At 41.3% G+C, this 17,454-nt stretch overlaps 1 protein-coding gene and 1 pseudogene across 2 annotated transcripts in view; one reads left to right on the forward strand and one right to left on the reverse strand.

Moving 5' to 3' along the window:
* Window positions 1-17,454, reverse strand: part of LOC121290443 (inactive N-acetylated-alpha-linked acidic dipeptidase-like protein 2) — a 999,957-nt gene that overhangs the window by 916,614 nt on the left and 65,889 nt on the right. The gene's annotated exons all lie outside the window — the stretch shown is intronic.
* On the forward strand, window positions 5,564-5,672 carry LOC121275566 (annotated as a pseudogene).

Below are 17,454 nucleotides of genomic sequence, written 5' to 3' on the forward strand. Positions count from 1 at the left end.
CCAACTTGTTATGAATGCTGCTTACATTTGGATAACAAGTCTTTAATTCTGTCTTTTTACCATTTTCCCCTATTCAGACTTTATTTCCTGGTGCACTCTTAAATTTAGGGTGGACTGGTTAGCTCAGTTAGCTTGTGGATCAGATTAATGCCAACAGTATGGGGTTGATTCCCCTGTCCAACTCAGGTAGGCTTGGGGGTCCACTATCTGGAGTAAACCAAGCGCTTTGCCTTGGTTCTGTGAATTATCCCCAAGGACCTGTCTTCGGGCAAAGAACTCAAGAAGAAGATGGCTTCTATGTTTGTACATTGTATCCCTGTCACACGCTGGTTATCTTCACCCTATCATTACCCTGGCACTAGTGCCTTGACCTTACTCTTTAGCCTTTCAAATCTCCGCTCATGTAAATCTTTCCCCCTCTTCACCAACCCGCTATTGAGTTTAGAGCCCTTTCTGCTGTCTTAGTTATATGATTTGCCAGTACACTGGTCTCAGCTCGGTTCAGCCAAAGACCATCCCAGTGGTATAGCACCCTCATTCCCCAGTGCTGGGGCTAGTGTCCTGCGAATTAAAACCCATTTCTCCTACACCAATCTTCAAGTCACACATTCAACTCTGTGATCTTATTTAACCTATGCTAATTTGCTTCTGGTTCAGGTAGTAATCCAGAGATTATTACCTTTCAGGTTCTGCTTTTTAATTTAGTCCCTGGCTGCTTATACTCCCTCAGCAGAACCACCCTCTCCCTTCCTAATGCTGTGTCCCTTGCTCAGGCACTAGGTGCCTTTGAATGAAGGAACCCCTGGGAGTCCGCAAGCAGCCCAACAGGGTTTGCTCTTCAGGCTCCCCACATGGTGAGTCCACTGCCCACTGCAGGGCAGGAAAGCCATCCAAGAGCCTTCCAACCGCGGACTTGGTCAGGGCAGAGGTGGGAGGTTGGCGGGGAATTAAATACCACACTAGCACCAAACCCACCTTGAGGGAGGGCATTAAATTCTGACCTAACATGTTTCCTGTTCAAACTTTACACTGTTTACTTTCCAATTCTTCAATCTGATTGATTAAGGATATAAGTAGTTGATTACCATGTTCACTAAGATCCCAGATGCTCTGTAGACAGCATTGCACCAGTTCTATCTCACGCTTCAAGCAACTTGCCAAGCAAAATATCATGGAAGTTAATTGGGCAAGCGCAAGTCTAACTATTGATGAATGCCAGTCGTTAATCGATTACAGGAATTCTTGTACCTGTATGTCACCATTAACTAGTTCAAGCAAATTACTCAAACTTGACTAATGTGTACAAGATCTGAGAATTAATTGCAATTATAATCTGGCCTTGGAGATAATCCAATTTTGGCAATCAACAATAGCATTGGTGGCACTTTGCTAATAAAAGATTAGCAATTTAAAAACAATGAATGAGGTCTCAATGAAAAAAATAAACTTAATGCGCAACTTTGTCAGTAACTTGTAGCGAGAAAGAGCTATCCCGTGAATTGACAATTGCCCACAAGCCACTGCCGATTTGCGTCTCTCTGCCATTAGCTTTGAAAAATCAGCATCACACACTTAACCTCTCCTTTAATCTCATGAAGTTATTGCATTTGCACGTTAATTGTCTATTAAACTCACCACAGTAAGTTAAAACACGTCATTTTAAGTCCAAATACCTTTTTAATGATGCGATTTATACTTGATGATCATCTATCAACCTCTCTGGCTCAGAAATTGAATAATAATAAGGGTGGAGTCTCATTCCTTCTGGTTATGAGTTGTTGTTGGAGAAAAGGAAATAATTAGTTAGCTCTCCTGCTTGGCACATTATAATAGCCATTTTTATTAATTCCTCTTTTTTTTAAGTTATCAATTCATTGCATTTTTGCCTTTTAGCTTATGAAGCAGCACTAGAGAGAGACTGAGTAGGCACCAAGTCCTGATTACCAGTGAAGGGAGTGGGGACCAGGATCAAGCTAAGGAGTTGGACTAACACTGACCTTGTGTTCGCATCTGGTGGTGCACACTCCGAGTTGGCCTTGACAGAATTCATACAAAACTTGGAGTCGGAAGTGGTTACCTTTCAGCGTGAGTTTCCTCTTCTCCAGGCCTGCTTTGTAGATAGGTTTTCAGGGAGGGAAGAGGGGAAGGGTGTGTGTCCCCGGCTCACTGCCAGTCTCACTCTCATACACACATGCACACACACTCACACAGACTCACTCAATCCCCGTCCATATCCACAAGGTTTGGACATTTTACTTTTGAGAATTCGGGATGGCTGTGAAGGTACCAAGATGCACTTCCTCACTCCACCCTGTCAGAGATTCCAGCTGCCCCAGGCAGGTGGCTGGGCAGGCGCTGTTGCTGTGACTGCTGTTCTTCGTGGCTTTCCCAGCCTACTCCACCATCTTGAACCCTGTACCAGAGCCTGCATGGGAGGGTGAGAGTGACAGACCACTGCCAAAGACAGAGAGAGAATGCACCATCTTCATACACCATCCACTCATCTTCATACAGTTCACTGCTCCTCCAATCACAGACTGTTTATTGCTTGCGTTGCTGCTCATAGACTCACTGGTGAGCCTATCAGCAGCAAACACGGGTGAGAAACGGCTTGTGATTGGAGGAGCAGCTCCTTGCAGATCTGTCACTTCCAATTACCTCTACTTTGAACAGTGAGTCCATGGGCTGGATAGGCATGGTAGACTATATCATGGCACGTGAACCAAATGTTGGACAACCCTGTCTTAGATAATGTGAAGCATTGCTACATATTACTTTCATTCTATTTGATGGAATTCAACTTTATACAGCAACACTTGTTGAGAGCATTCAGCTATACAGATCAAATCTTAGATTACAAATCCATTTGTGTCAGTACATTTGCCCTCATTTACAATGATCAGCAAGCTTTTGGTTGTAAGGGTCAGATTAGAAGTGATTTTCAAGTTTCATCGGCAGGAATAATTTCTGCACCTCATTGAGAACAACTCGGCTATTGGTAAAGAATTTAACAGCTCATGGGAATGCTAATTAGAGCCAATTAGTTCCAGAGTGACCTCCATTGATGATATAAAATTAGCCTTGCAGATGTATGCAAAGCATTTTTTTCCCCAAAGAGCATCCCTTGGCAAATTAAAATGTGAATTAAGATGGAGATTTTTGCAGAGCATTAAGATATTGAGTATTGCTTTCTGAGCAGACTAAAATGAAATGAACAAGTGGAAATTTTCTACCTGGTAGAAAATGTTTCTATTTTAATTTATCTTCCCCCATCTGCTTGAGGTGCTCCTTTTTGAGACCCTCAGCAAATTGGAAGCCATAACAGTTAGGTCAGGAAATTCCCTATGAGCAAGCACTTCAATTGGAAATCCTGCAAGTCAGTAACCATGTCAGGGTTGGCTACCAACACAGAACAATCCTAACTGGAAAACACAGCCCCCCATAATTTTCTTGACATCTCCTGAATCAGCACCCAGATTATAAGAACTGTTTCCGTTATATGTGAAGAAAATAAGGGTTTCTGAGGAGAGTACATGGCAGCAAAGTAAAACACAAGTATCCAAAGGGTACAGGAATGTTTCAATTTTTAAAAAAATGGAAGAACAGTCATTCAACATATGAAAGAAGCAGACTCCAAGCAAATCAGAACGATGAATCCCCAACCATCAAACTCAAGGGAAAGGAGCAATGAGCAAACTGAAGGGAATGCCCTGCATGAAATATTTCTCTCAAAGTTCCAGCAGAATAGCCAGCATTGCAAAGCTGGTTCAACTAAGGGGGGATAATGGAAATCCCTATACCGTAAATAAATGTGACAGTGTGCAGTGCACCAAATCCAAATTGAGTTTAATCTGGGAAATAAGGGAGAAAGGGCACCATTATAAACAGTGCTGCAATGCACTGAACATCAATCAGCCATGAAAAGCAGTTATATAGATCAAATGCAGAGGGAGTATTGTGATGACTAGGGCATTAAGATAAATCAGGAGGAAAATTTTGATTATTAAGGGATTAGGCTTCCTCTCACATTAACTACCGAGTTTTCTTTAAAAAAAGCATTACATTTATATCTTTGCCTGCACTAATAGTTCCTGATGTGGCCTCGGTGTCAAAATTTGTTTGATAACACATATGTGAAGTTTTATGATTTAACAGATGCTTTATAAATACAAGTTGTTAAATATCACTGCAGAAACGTCGTAGTGGAACTAATTCACAATAATGAGGCTCCATTTTCCAGTGGATTTCCAGTATAAAGTTCCAGGAACATTTTCTTGGAATGTTAGACATGTACAGGATTCCTGTATCAATCCTGTAGCTTAGATTTTAAAAATAAAAATACCATATTTTGAAGAAAATTGACACGCGTCTGAGGACACAAGACAGGTTTATAGGTTACAAAAATGCATTAGAAACTAGCAACATCCATTTGCACATGAACTTCATGAGGCTCATCTGGGAACAAAAACTAAAAGGCAGCAAACTCACATTTACAAATTCAGCGCTATAAATATATTGATGGGAATGATTCCAGAAAGTGCATTTTTACAAAAGGCTAGCAACAGCATTAAGAAATATCTTTGGAAAATCTAAGCCTAAGTCCTCAAAAGAAATCAAGGAAGAAATAAGTACCAGGAGAACACTGCACAGATCATTCTAATTTTGGCTCAAAACATTTGCATTGTTGATGTACATGTTCACACATTAAGGCAAACCTAAAAATGAGATGCCAACCTGATGAAGCTACAACACAAGACTACAATAGACTAAATAGCAGAAGCAGCATGCTTTCAACAGAGCTAAGCGATCCACAACCAATGAATCAAATCAAAGCTCTAAAGCCCTGTCACATACAGTTGTGAATGGCGGTAAACAATTAAGCATCTAACTGGAGAAGGAGGCTCCACAAAAATCCCCATCCTCAATGATGGGGAGCTCAGCACTTTAGTGCAAAAGACAAGGCTGAAGCATCTGCAACTATCTTCAGCCAGAAGTGTCTAGTGGAGGATCAATTCTGGCCTTCTCCTGAGGTCCCCAGCATCACAGATGCCAGAAATGGCTAAAAGCATCATTTGATACAGCAAAGGCTATGGGTTCTAACAACATTCCAGATATAGGACTAAAATAATAATATAAAAACAAAAAACTGCAGATGCTGGAAATCCAAAACAAAAACAGAATTACCTGGAAAAACTCAGCAGGTCTGGCAGCATCGGCGGAGAAGAAAAGAGTTGACGTTTCGAGTCCTCATGACCCTTCAACAGAACTGATTGTTCTAACAAAATCAGTTCTGTTGAAGGGTCATGAGGACTCGAAACGTCAACTCTTTTCTTCTCTGCCGATGCTGCCAGACCTGCTGAGTTTTTCCAGGTAATTCTGTTTTTGTTCCAGATAGAGGACTGATGACTTGCACTACAGAATTAGCCATACCCCTAGCCAAGCTGTTCCAGTACATTTCTACCTGACATTGTAGAAAGTTAGCCAGGTATGTCCTGTCCACAAAAAACTGGACAAATCCAATCAGGCCAATTACCGCCCCATCTGTCTACACTCAACATCAGCTGCCTACGACCATACTAGTCTGAAAACGTCTGATCTCAGAAACTAAGCAGACTTAGGCCTGGTTAGTACTTGGATAGGAGACTGCCTGGGAATAACAGGTGTGGCAGGCTGGGCCTGTCCTTGTTAATATAGTGGTTAGTGTCCCCGCCTGTCATGTGGGAGACCACGGTTCAATTCCCTGACGGGGAGGCAAGTCCGTGTTCGAAATTTGTGCTGTATAAGCAGTGCTCAAGCTTTATTCTCTGGGGCTCTGAAAGCTCTTGTGTGATTTGTTTTTTATTTAGTTGTACTTCTAATGATTAAACTTGTATGACTGTGAAAAAAATCAGCAAAGCGATCAACGGTTTCTTTAATAATTCTATCAAATGATACTCACTCAGCAATAACCTGCCTACTGACACTCAGTTTGGGTTCCACTAGGGCCACTCAACTTCAGACCTCATTTCAAACATGGTGCAAAGATGAACAAAAGAGCCGAATTCCAGAGGTACAGTGAGAATGACTATATTAAGACAGCATTTGACCGAGTGTGGTATCAAGGAGCCCTAGCAAAACTTTAGTCAATGGGAATTGAGGGTGGGAGGGGGGGGAATTCTCCACTGGTTAGAGTCCTACCCAGCACAAAGGAAGGTGGTTGGACATGCTCAAGGCCAATCATCTCAACCCCAGGGCATCGCTGCAGGTATTCCAAGGTCCAACAAACCTTCAGTTGCTTTAACAATGTAAGGTCAGAAGTGGGAATGTTGACTAATGTTTGCATAGTTTTGGGCACCATTCGCAACTTCTCAGATGCTGAAGCAATCCATGTCCACAAGCAGCAAGACCTGGACAACATTCAAGCATGGGCTAAGTGGCGAGCGGCATTCACGCCACAAGTACCAAGTAATGACCATCTCCAACAAGAGAGAATCTTACCATCTCCGCTTGACATTCAATGCCATTACCATTGCTGTACCCTCCACTATCAACATCCTGCAGGTTGCCATTAACCAAGAACTGAATTGGACCAGCCATATAAATAGTGTGGCTACAAGAGCAGGTCAGAGGCTGGGAATTATGCCTGTCCACCAACTATAATGCACAAGTCAGGAGTGTGATATTCCTCAATACTCTCTACCTGCCTGGATGAGTGCAGATCCAACAACACTCAAAAAGCTCATTACCAAGCAGGAGAAAGCAGCCACCTGATTTCCATCACCTTAAACATTCACTCCATCCACCACCAGCCCACATTGGCAGCAACATGTACAGCAACGCACTGAAGCAACTCACCAAGGTTTCAACAGCAGCTTCCAAACTTAGTCTCCTCTACTATTGAGAAAATCAAAGGCAGCAGATGCATGGGAACACCCCACCTGCAAGATCCCCTCCAAGCTACACACCATCCTGACTTGGAACTGAATTGCCGTTCCTTCATTTTTGCAGTCACAATCATGGAATTCCTTCCCTAACAGCGCTGTGGATATACATATACCAGTGCAGCGGTTCAAGAATGTGGGTTACTACCATCTTCTCAAGAGCAATTGCGGATGAGCAATAAATGCTGGCTTTGCCAGTGACACTCACATCCCACGAACTAATAAAAAAAAATGAGAATACATGCAAGAGACACATCAAATTGTATTGGAAACATTGAAAAAGCTATATGAAAATTGTACAACCATGAGGGAAAGTCCCAACACAATGCAGGAGCAGCATAGAGATCTCTGTCCATTATTTATAAATTTCATTTTTAATGCTCATAAAACATTTTTATATTTAATAAAAATGTAAGAGAGTGGCATCCTCTCCCTTGCTTACATGTCATAGAGTCATAGAGTTATACAGCACAGAAGTAGGCCCTTCGGCCCATCGTGTCCATGTCAGCCATCAAGCACCTATCTATTCTAATCCCATTTTCCAGCACTTGGCCCATAGCCCTATATGCGATGGTGTTTCAAGTGCTCATCTAAATACTTCTTAAATGTTGGGAGGGTCCCTGCCTCTACCACCCCTTCAGGCAGTGTATTCCAGATGCCAACCACCCAGTATGTGAAGAAAGTTTTCCTCAATCCCCTCTAAACCTCCTGCCCCATACCTTAAATCTATGCCCCCTGGTTATTGAAACTTTTGCCATGGTATCTTGTTGCTGCTATCAAACTGGAGGGCCTCCTATTGGTCATCCAACTTCACGAATCCATCCGCTGTGCTTAATTAGATGGTGAGCCAGTCCTCCAGCCATTCATTGGTCAGTTGAGGAAATTCACAGGTGAGTGACTCATCTCCACAATGTTTACACTTCTAACCCCCACTGAAAGCTGACAGCGAGGGCCTGAAGCCTGTAGGAAAACCCTGCCTCTGGTCTTCTTTTCCAAACTGTTTCTGACTGCTTCTAATCATCTTTATTTACAGTTCCCACCTTTTTTCCTTTTTATTCTGCCTTGCTGACAATTGACTCTAGTTAGAGGGATGTAGCCAAGAAATGACTTGTGAAGCATACAAATATTTTTTGTTATGTGAATGTAAATACAATAAATGCTTTTTGCTCAAACTAGCTAAGTATTTTTTACGCTACTCTTTCACAACCTATTGATTCATTGCATTTTAGTCTAAATGTTCAGTCACTTATGTTGATGTGAAAATAAAATGGATAAAGAGATGATATACCAGTCAAAGATCATAGAGAATCTAATCAAAAAGCAGAATACTATAGATGCTGAAAATCTGAAATAAAAGCAGAAAATGCTAGAATTACTCAGCAGGACAGGCGACATCTATGGAGAGAGAAACAGAGTTAATGTTTCAGGTCCTTGCAGGGAGTCTAATATCGCTTGGCAATTCTAAAGTCTTTTTTAATGATTGCCTCCTGATTTTTACCGTCTAATGTTCGTTATTTTGAAAAAGATCAGCATCTACATGGTTTATTACAACTTAATTCAAAGTGCAGAAGGATTCTCAATAAATCACTTGAGTCATATAGGGATTATAAAATTTACAGAGATAGTAGGGAGCACCTGATCGTCAGGTCCGATTGATTAGGGCTCTCAAATGTACAGCAGTACTTTAATATTCTCCTGATGTAGACACGGATAATTGAAATCAGCAAGGGGGGAAAATGGAGTTTCAAGTGCACTTTTTTGATGATTTTGAATCTTCCTTGATTCCGACAGAGCGGCAGGTACAACCTACCATTTTAAACAATAGACAGACATACTGCTAGTACAAATTTAATTAAACATATCTAAGTAGATAAAATTGGAATAAAAACAGGAAATGTTGGAAAAGCTCAGCATGTCTGACAGCATCTGTGGAGAGAGAAACAGAGTTAATGTTTCAAGTCCATATGACGCTTCTTCAGAGTTCTGATGAAGGGTCATAGAGACTCGAAATGTTAACTCTGTTTCTCTCTCCGCAGATGCTGGCAGACCTGCTGACTTTTCCCAGCATTTTCTGTTTCCATTTCATATTTCCAGCGTCTGCAGTATTTTGCTTTTACCTTAGATAAAATTGGAACTTTTCCCTCCAAATATTTTTGCTTTCAGGACAGGAATTGGAAATAAGTTCTGTACAGTGATCTTGCTGCCATTTTTCTACATAATTTCCTTCTGAATAGTCATATCCAGTTGCCATCCACTACCAGATACAACAATCAAAATAACCGCTTTTAGAGTTTAATCCACAAAGGAGCTTAGGAACCAGAAGTTCTGGTTACTTGACAGAGTGTTGTGTAAAAGTGATGTTTAGGGTTCCTGATCAGCCATACTAAATGGGGAAATGAAAAGGTTGGTCCTGGCTAAATTATTCTCACACAAATGTGCAATTGGACACAAACTGTTTAAGACAAAATAACTTTGCGTAAACAAAGTATTTGCTGGGGACTAAATACCCGTTTCATTACTGATGTTTTAGAAATTTTCATTAACACGTACATTACTCCAGGCCTCTTAACTAAAAGTCACATTATTAAAAAAAATCATTAACAATACTGTTCCTTGCAGCCATGCTTCAGGACTAAAATGACCTCAGATGGGACTGTCCAAACCACTCAGCTCCAAATTCTGGTCTTGTGGACAGAGGTAAGCGAATTTATAATCCTAGTGCCCTAAATTATATGTTGGACATTCACTGTGGTTATGTATTCAAGTAAAACTTTCAAAGAATAGGCAAGCAGAAGAAATTCACCACAACTCTTGTAACATGGTGGTTCATGAGCAAACAAAATACCATTATTTAAAAAAGGTTTCTTCAATAATTTGTAAAATATTTCTATTAAAAATATTTCTATTAATAATTATTATTTGCTATAAACTAAATTGAGTACTTTTCTGAAAGGAGAGAGTAATGAATAGCGTTTTAAGTGATTCAAATTTAACGGTATTAATTTTCTTGAAGCCAACATCTTAAAATTTTATTCTGGTTCAAAAACAAAGTATGAGGCTTGGTTACATAAAAAGTATGAATTCTGGTGAATTTTGCATTCTTATAATTGAATGATTTTAATCTAAGGAAAATAAAAAGAGACATATTTTGGTTATCAACAAACAAGCCAGATCATTGCTTCCTCAAAAGTTAACTCAATGGCCATCAATACTTCAAAACCTGCTGCTCCAGTATGCAGAGATGCTCCACCACTCCAGACCTAATTTAGTGTAACATAGAAAAGTTTCTTCTCTTTTAGAGGTTCTTTCCAATCTTCAACTCCAACCTGTTTGTGCTGGCAGTTTGTCTTCATGCTTTGCTCCCTCTAACCTTTAATTCAAAGTGGTACACATCACCCCTCCAATCCTGCTCAAGCTGGTACTCTTCCCTTTTGCTTCAGTTCATACTGCGACTTTTTTCTCCCCACCTTCAGTAAATACTGGCACTCTCATTTCTCCACTACACCAAAGCACCATTCCCAGATTCATCCTTGTCACCTCCAAACAACAGCTCCAATTTTTACACTTTTCTTCTCCCTTTCAGTGCCATCCATTTCCCCTTCCTGCCTAGTCAGTGCACCTCCTAACCAGGTTCTGTTGCAAAATGTTTCTAGCCACTACATGCTAGTAGATGGGAATATGATAACTCACAGCAAGACTCAGCTAAGTGCAAAGCTGTGGGGAGAAGAAGCCAGTCAATACTGATTTTGTCAGTAAACATGGACTCACTGACTGGACCTTTTTAGGTATTAATGAAGGAGAAATAGAAGGGTGAGTTATGTAGTAGCAGAAGCATCAGAAAGGAGCATAAAAAGAACTAAAGAGAGTCGAACAGTGAAGCAGGGACAAGTGTTTCTGAATTTTTATATCTGTATAATATATACACACAAAGGGTGAATGGGCTAAGCCAGCCAATTTGGCAGCAAGGAACTTGAGAAGAGATGTGGCCGTGACATTAAGGGTTGAAATGAGAACTTTAGGTCGAGGAATGGAGCCAGAGGAGCTCAAAGAGCAGGGAAGCTGAGAGATGGAAATGGAAAGATATCAGTACAACACCAGTGATGGAATGTCTGCAAAACAACAGTGAGAGGTAAGCTTCTAGATTGAAAACTTTGATGATAAATATTTACATAAAAAGTATTATACTAAAATGATGATGATTCAAACTAAAATTTGTGGATTTATAACTGCTCTGGACAGCTTGTGCTATGAACAAAATAATTTCATGTAAGTCATGGATCAGGTGTTCAATTATCATTGTGAGAAGATTTATCATCACATAGAACCTCCAAATACAGCTTGAAAAAAAAATCAATCTCCAGATCTGATTCCAACACACCAATCAATTAAATTTACTACATTGAAATTCTCATCCAACCACAGCCTTTATCATGCACAATATTTCTTGGAAACTTAATACATTTATCAATAGTCAACTGTTCAAGAAACAAACTGCCTGAATGTTAGCAAAGACTGTGATCGGTAATGATGCAGGTCAGGAAAGTTTCATTTATCCAGGAAGTCTTGGACAGTTAATTGCTGCATTATAGCAGTTTAATTCTAAGTGTAGCTGTCTAAGAAAATAAATACAGGTACAGTATCTCAAAACCAGCAACCTCAGCACCAAGGAAACCATGCCAGGTTTCGGATCCTGCCAGTTTTCAGGAAAAAAAATATCGGAACTTTAATTCAATTAATAGGGGACACATGAAAACAAGTGAATAAGTTTATTTTATTAAAGTTTGAGAAAAGAATACATAATAGTGAAGAAATAACATTTGAAAAAAAAATTAAATAATTAGTTAAGGCTGACGGGCCAGGTCAGGCGGATCGCCCAAGCTGGGTCGGGTGGGGTCAAGGGTCGCTCATACCCACGGAGCACGAGAAAGGTCGATGCGCAAAGCTAAAAACTAGTCCAGCATGCAATAATGTCAATGCAACACCTAACCAAATTGTCCCAGTAAGTTAGTTCACTGATTTAATAACAATTAAAATTGATGAATGGTAGTTTATAAAAATGTCCAGTTTTCGAACAACTTCAGCTTTTGGATAGCCAGATTTGATACGCTGTACCTGTACTAGAATTTACACAATGACTCCACAGAGGTTGTCAACATAGCACAACCTATCATTTGTTAACAAATACATTACAAGCTGCAGTAATCAGGTTAATTTACTTTTCAAAAAACAATTTAAGCTGTGAAAGAGAATAATCCATATTCGAGTCAAGATCAATCACCTTGGATAACAAGATTAATTTTATTTGCATCAATGACCACTTGCCTTGAAGAACACCTAAAATTCCATCATTGTTTTTGAGGTTTAGAAAGATTGCATAAGATTTTTTATACATATAAAAGGCAAGTAATAAACAAAAATAAGTACAATATTGGCCTGGGTCTTCCAAAGAGTGCCAGTCATTGTCAGATTGCCACTCTGCTCGAACATTCCACTGACTTGACACAGCTCTGCATTTCTTCCGGGTCTTTCCGAGCCCGGCTTTCCCAGAAAAGCGAAGCACAGCACCCCTCGGAGAGCTCCGTCACAGCAGAGTAAAGTTGGGGGAAGATAGGACATGCCCCCTTTTGCGTCACTTGCTGCCATATAAATGTCCAGTGTGAATGTTAATGAATGGGTGAATGGATAGGGTGGTAGAGTGGGTAGGTGGATGAGATAAGTGGGTAAGTTGGTTAAGGTGGATGAGGTGGTAGGTGGGTGAGGTGGCAGGTGGATAGGGTGGCAGGTGGGTAGAATGGCACATAGGTGAGATGGCATGTTGGTGAGGTGGCACGTGGGTGAGGGTGATAGTTGGAGAGGTCAGTGTGAATGATTGGGTGATCAGTTCTGTAGTTACCCAGGTGTTTTACTAGGTTTTAATCTGTCTAACATTTCCTGGGTAAGTCCTGCAGAACTGTCCAAAGTCTCCAACTCTAAGTCAGGATCAAAGACATTTGCAGAGGGTCCCAGGGAGCAGGGAATTGCCCATCAGAAGTTGATGTTTCCTGGGTAATTCCCATGGAGGGGTCCCAACGCACATCTTCAGTTGTATCCGGTGACTGGAAGATTTGGGCCATTGTTTTCTTAACCCAAATTCCCTATAGTGGTTAAGCTATCAATGCTAGTTCAGTTACATAAGATTTTTGCATGCAAACATTTTCCATCCTTAGGAAATGGAGAAGAAAGGTTTAAAAGACTGAAATAACTTAGAATATTTTTTAAAACCTGCTTATGAGTGAGAAAAGTATAACCGCGCTTTAGAGTGTCCGATAAACTTCAAACATTTTGGTAGTTTTTTTTAAATGGGCAATGAGTAAAATTGAGCTGTGTTTTTATGATCAGAGAATGATGAGGGACATGCATTGAAATGGTCTAGTAACACCAATCTAATTTCAGCCTAGGCTCAGTAGTGACACTCTCCCATCTGATTCAAAAAGGCATGGATTCAGGTCCCACTCCAGACACATTTGAGGCTGAAACTTCAATACAACATTGAGGGTGTACTACACTCCAAGAGGTGCCATGTTTCAAATGAGAAATTGAACTGAATATGAAAGTAGCAGGTTATGAGCAGCGCTACAGCCACCTTCTCAGGTAGCTGCAAAGAACGGACTGTACTATTCAAGTACAAACAAGGAAGTTCTCCTGACATCCTGACCCATACTTATCCTTCAACCTACATCATTAAAACAGATCATGTGGTCATTTATTTCATTGCTGTTTGTGGGACAATGCTCAGTGCAAAGGTCGCTGGATTTCCCTACATTAAACAGTGACTATAATTCAAGAGTACTCAAGTGACTGTAATGTCCCCTACCCAAACATGTAATGAATAATTTCACTATAAATCTGGTGGAATCTATAGACAGGCTAAATGTGCTCAAAACAAACAAATCCCCAGAATTAGATGGTATTTGTCTAATAATGCTAAGTGAGGGAGATAAAGAAAGGAGGCAGAGAGGAAAGAGAACAACTGGTTTTACATGAAGATAAAACCCATATTCTGAGGATTCTGGAAATCTGAAATAAAAACAGAAAATGCTAGAAAAACTCAGCAGGTCTGACAGCATCTTTGGAGAGAGAAACAGAGTTAACGTTTTGAGTCCCTATGAATTCTTCAGAACTAAAGAGAAGTAGAAATGTGATCGGTTTTATACTGCTTGTGAGGAAGTGGAGCAGGTGGAATGAGGTAGAAGGTCAAGTGTTAATGGTAATGTTCAAGAGTAAAGAAGATGTTGATAGTGGCATAAAGATAGCAGAAAGTGTAAACAGCAAAACAAGGGTCAGCACTCTGTGAAAGCTAAACATAAAAACAATTGGCAGATGGCCCTTTGGGGAGAGGAGGATTTTGGGGGAAAAGGGTTTAAATAATGAACAAATAAATAAAACAATAAAATTAAATAAATAAATAAAATTGGATTTAAAAAGGGGTCAAGAGGGAGGAGCGAGTTCATGGTCTGAAGTTGTTGAACTCAATGTTAAGTCCGGAAGGCTATAAGGTTCCTAATTGGAAGATGAGGTGCTGTTCCTCTAGTTTGTGTTGGCTTCACTGGAACATTGCAGCAGCCCAAGAACAGACATGAGAGCAGGATGGCATGTTGAAATAGCAAGCAACAGGAAGGTCTGGGTCATGCTTGCAGACTGAGCGAAGGTGTTCCACAAAGCAGTTGCCCAGTCTGTGTTTTGTCTCCCCAGGATAGAGGCCACATTGGGAGCAGCGAATGCAGGAGGCCAAATTGAAGGAGGTGCAAGTGAAGCACTGCTTCACCTGAAAGAAGTGTTTGGGGCCTTGGACGTTGAGGAGGGAGGAGGTAAAGGGGCAGGTGTTACACTTTCTGCAATTGTATGGGAAGGTGCCATGGGAAGGGGATGAGGTGTTGGGAGTGATGGAGGAGTGGACCAGGGTATCACGGAGGGAACAGATGCTGCCAGACTTGCTGAGTTTTTCCAGCATTTTCTGTTTTCGTAATTGGCTTTATACAATGCTTTTCATGACCTCAAAACATTCCAAAGCACTTCAGAGCCACATTACATATTTTAAAATGTTGCCAATGCTGCAAAGTAGGGATATATGCCAAAACAAGGTCCCATTACGAGATATATTACCAGACAATCTGTTTGTGAAAGCGTTGGTTGAAGGGTAAATGTTGGACACCTGGGCCAGAATATTGCCGCTGGCGGGCCTGACACACTGATGTGTAAAATGACGCACGATGACGTCGGGTGTCATCGCGCATCATTTTGATATTTTGTTCGGTAGGCGCACACCAGAGGCAGCTGTGTGCCCACCGAACTCTCAGCCGCCTAGTAAGGCCATTAAAAAAGCAATTAAAGTAGTTAACCACACTGCCCGTCCAACCGTAAGGTTGGCGGGCAGGTGAAGAGCCCAAGTGGCCTTCACATTTTTCAAGAAACCTCATCCACGGGCGGGATTCGGTTTCCTGAAGGTTTTATAAAATAATTAAATTTTGCGAAATTCACAAACATGTCCCAGCTTATGTGACAAACTGCCACATGATAGGGCATATTTAAATAATTTTTAACTTCCTTTATTCAAAAGTTTTATTTGTGAACTTAATCTCCCTGAGGCAGCTCTGTGCTTCAGGAAGATTGCTGTGCTCTTTCGTGCTCATACACGAAACAGCATAGACCCCAACTCTCCATCCTCCCCCTGACTGCTCCTGCCCAGCCCACCTGACATAGGTAAGATTTAGCCCCTGGAGAATTCTCTACTCTTCTTTGAATGCCTCCAAGGGATTTTATAATTTCATCCAAAAGCACAGAAAGGACCTCAGTTTAACATTTCATCTGAAAGACAGCACCTCGAACAGTGTACCGCTCCTGTAGTATTGGTGTGAAGTGGCAGCCTAAATTATGCATTTAAATCTCTGGAGTGGGAATTGAGGCAATGCAGATAAGCACTTCAAGACCGGCCCCCTGTCAGTTGTCACAGTTATCAGGAAAGACTAGACAAATTCGAGCTTTTCAGCATGGAAAAGGGGGAATTTATAACATGATGCATATAATATGTGACATTTGCTTTCCTGAGAAAATGCAAAGTTTCCAGACAATTGACAATTTGATATTCTAGCTGGTAGTGGTGAAACCACCTTTGTGGTTGAAGAAAAATACTCAAATTTAGTCACAACTGGTTGACTCCCACTCTTTCATTTATCCATGGTATGTTAGAGACAAAAGTTTATTAATTTTTGAGCGATTACTGGAAGAGCAGCTTTTTTATTACCCAAGCAATATCCCAAATCCCTTCAGTATCATGGAGCACCCTTCCCCCATGTCAGCACTGTCTCCTTGAACAGGATTGTCTTAAATACACCATAAGTAATTCCACAGAAGATCTTGGGTATTTCTAAACAAAAGTAACTTATGGTTAAAAATCAAAGAGTATGAAGTTGTCAACTGAATAAAAATTATTATAATTTATACCATAGCTGTTTAAAATTGGTTGCAGGTCCCAAAAATTCAACATTTTTCACAAGGGCGGGGAGCTCGAATTGGGAAATTTCCTAACTCGGCAGACTCACCTCAATATAAAGATCACCATCACACGCAATTTTTGCTTCGGGAAGGCAGGGGTGGGACTAAATCAGAGAGGTTGGAGGCAGCAATGGGAGTGGATGAGTGCCAAAGTGGGCTTGTCAGAAGACCTGCCTCAGTTCTCTGGGAATTTGTCCCAATTGTTGTAAAAAGTGTTAGGCCCTCTAGCCCTCAAACCTCACACTCCCTCAACCCTCCGCCAATCCCCATGCCCGCTCCACGCCCTATGCCACCCACATGCCCCTACCATGCCCACTCATCCAGCATGCACTATGTACAGAGCCAAGAGCCCAGATCTTCCAGTCAGCATCGGAGAGGAAGCGCCTGACAATGACTGTGATTTGATCTGCCCACTTACAATTTTACACTAGAGCCTTTGCAGCTTCCGATATCGACTCCAGGAGGGATGAAGAGACGAACAGAGTTGAGAGGCAAATTGTCAAGTGTAACTCCAGCAGAGTCACGCCCCTTTGTTGTCATAAACTGAAGACACACCCCTTAAGGTCTATCTTCAGTGCATTGACTTACATTGGCGGAATCGTCCCAGATTCGCACTAAGTACAGTAGCAGGCAGGTAAAACATATCATTCCAAACCCGCCACATTCCCTGCATTTATGCATTCCCTGGAAACATGCCATTTCCATGGTGGGCGGGCTCTCATTCGCCCACCACGCCTTCACCGCACCGTTTCATCACGTATAAAGTGCAGCCACATGGACGCTTTTTAGTGCTTCCAGCCCAGGACTGCTGCATGGAAGACAGGATCGCCCTGAAAGACAAAAAGACTGCAGCACCCTGCTTCAACGTTGTGTTCCTCAAGCGCCTTTTGAAAGCCCTGAAGGCCCACTGTGATGTCCTCTATCCCACTCTGGCCATAGGATGGGCAGCTGCATCACCAATCCAGCAAGGGAAGTGGTGGCAGCGGTGGTAATCGCCAATGCC

This window comes from Carcharodon carcharias, chromosome 2, assembly GCF_017639515.1.
Source record: "Carcharodon carcharias isolate sCarCar2 chromosome 2, sCarCar2.pri, whole genome shotgun sequence".
NCBI lineage: Eukaryota > Metazoa > Chordata > Chondrichthyes > Lamniformes > Lamnidae > Carcharodon > Carcharodon carcharias.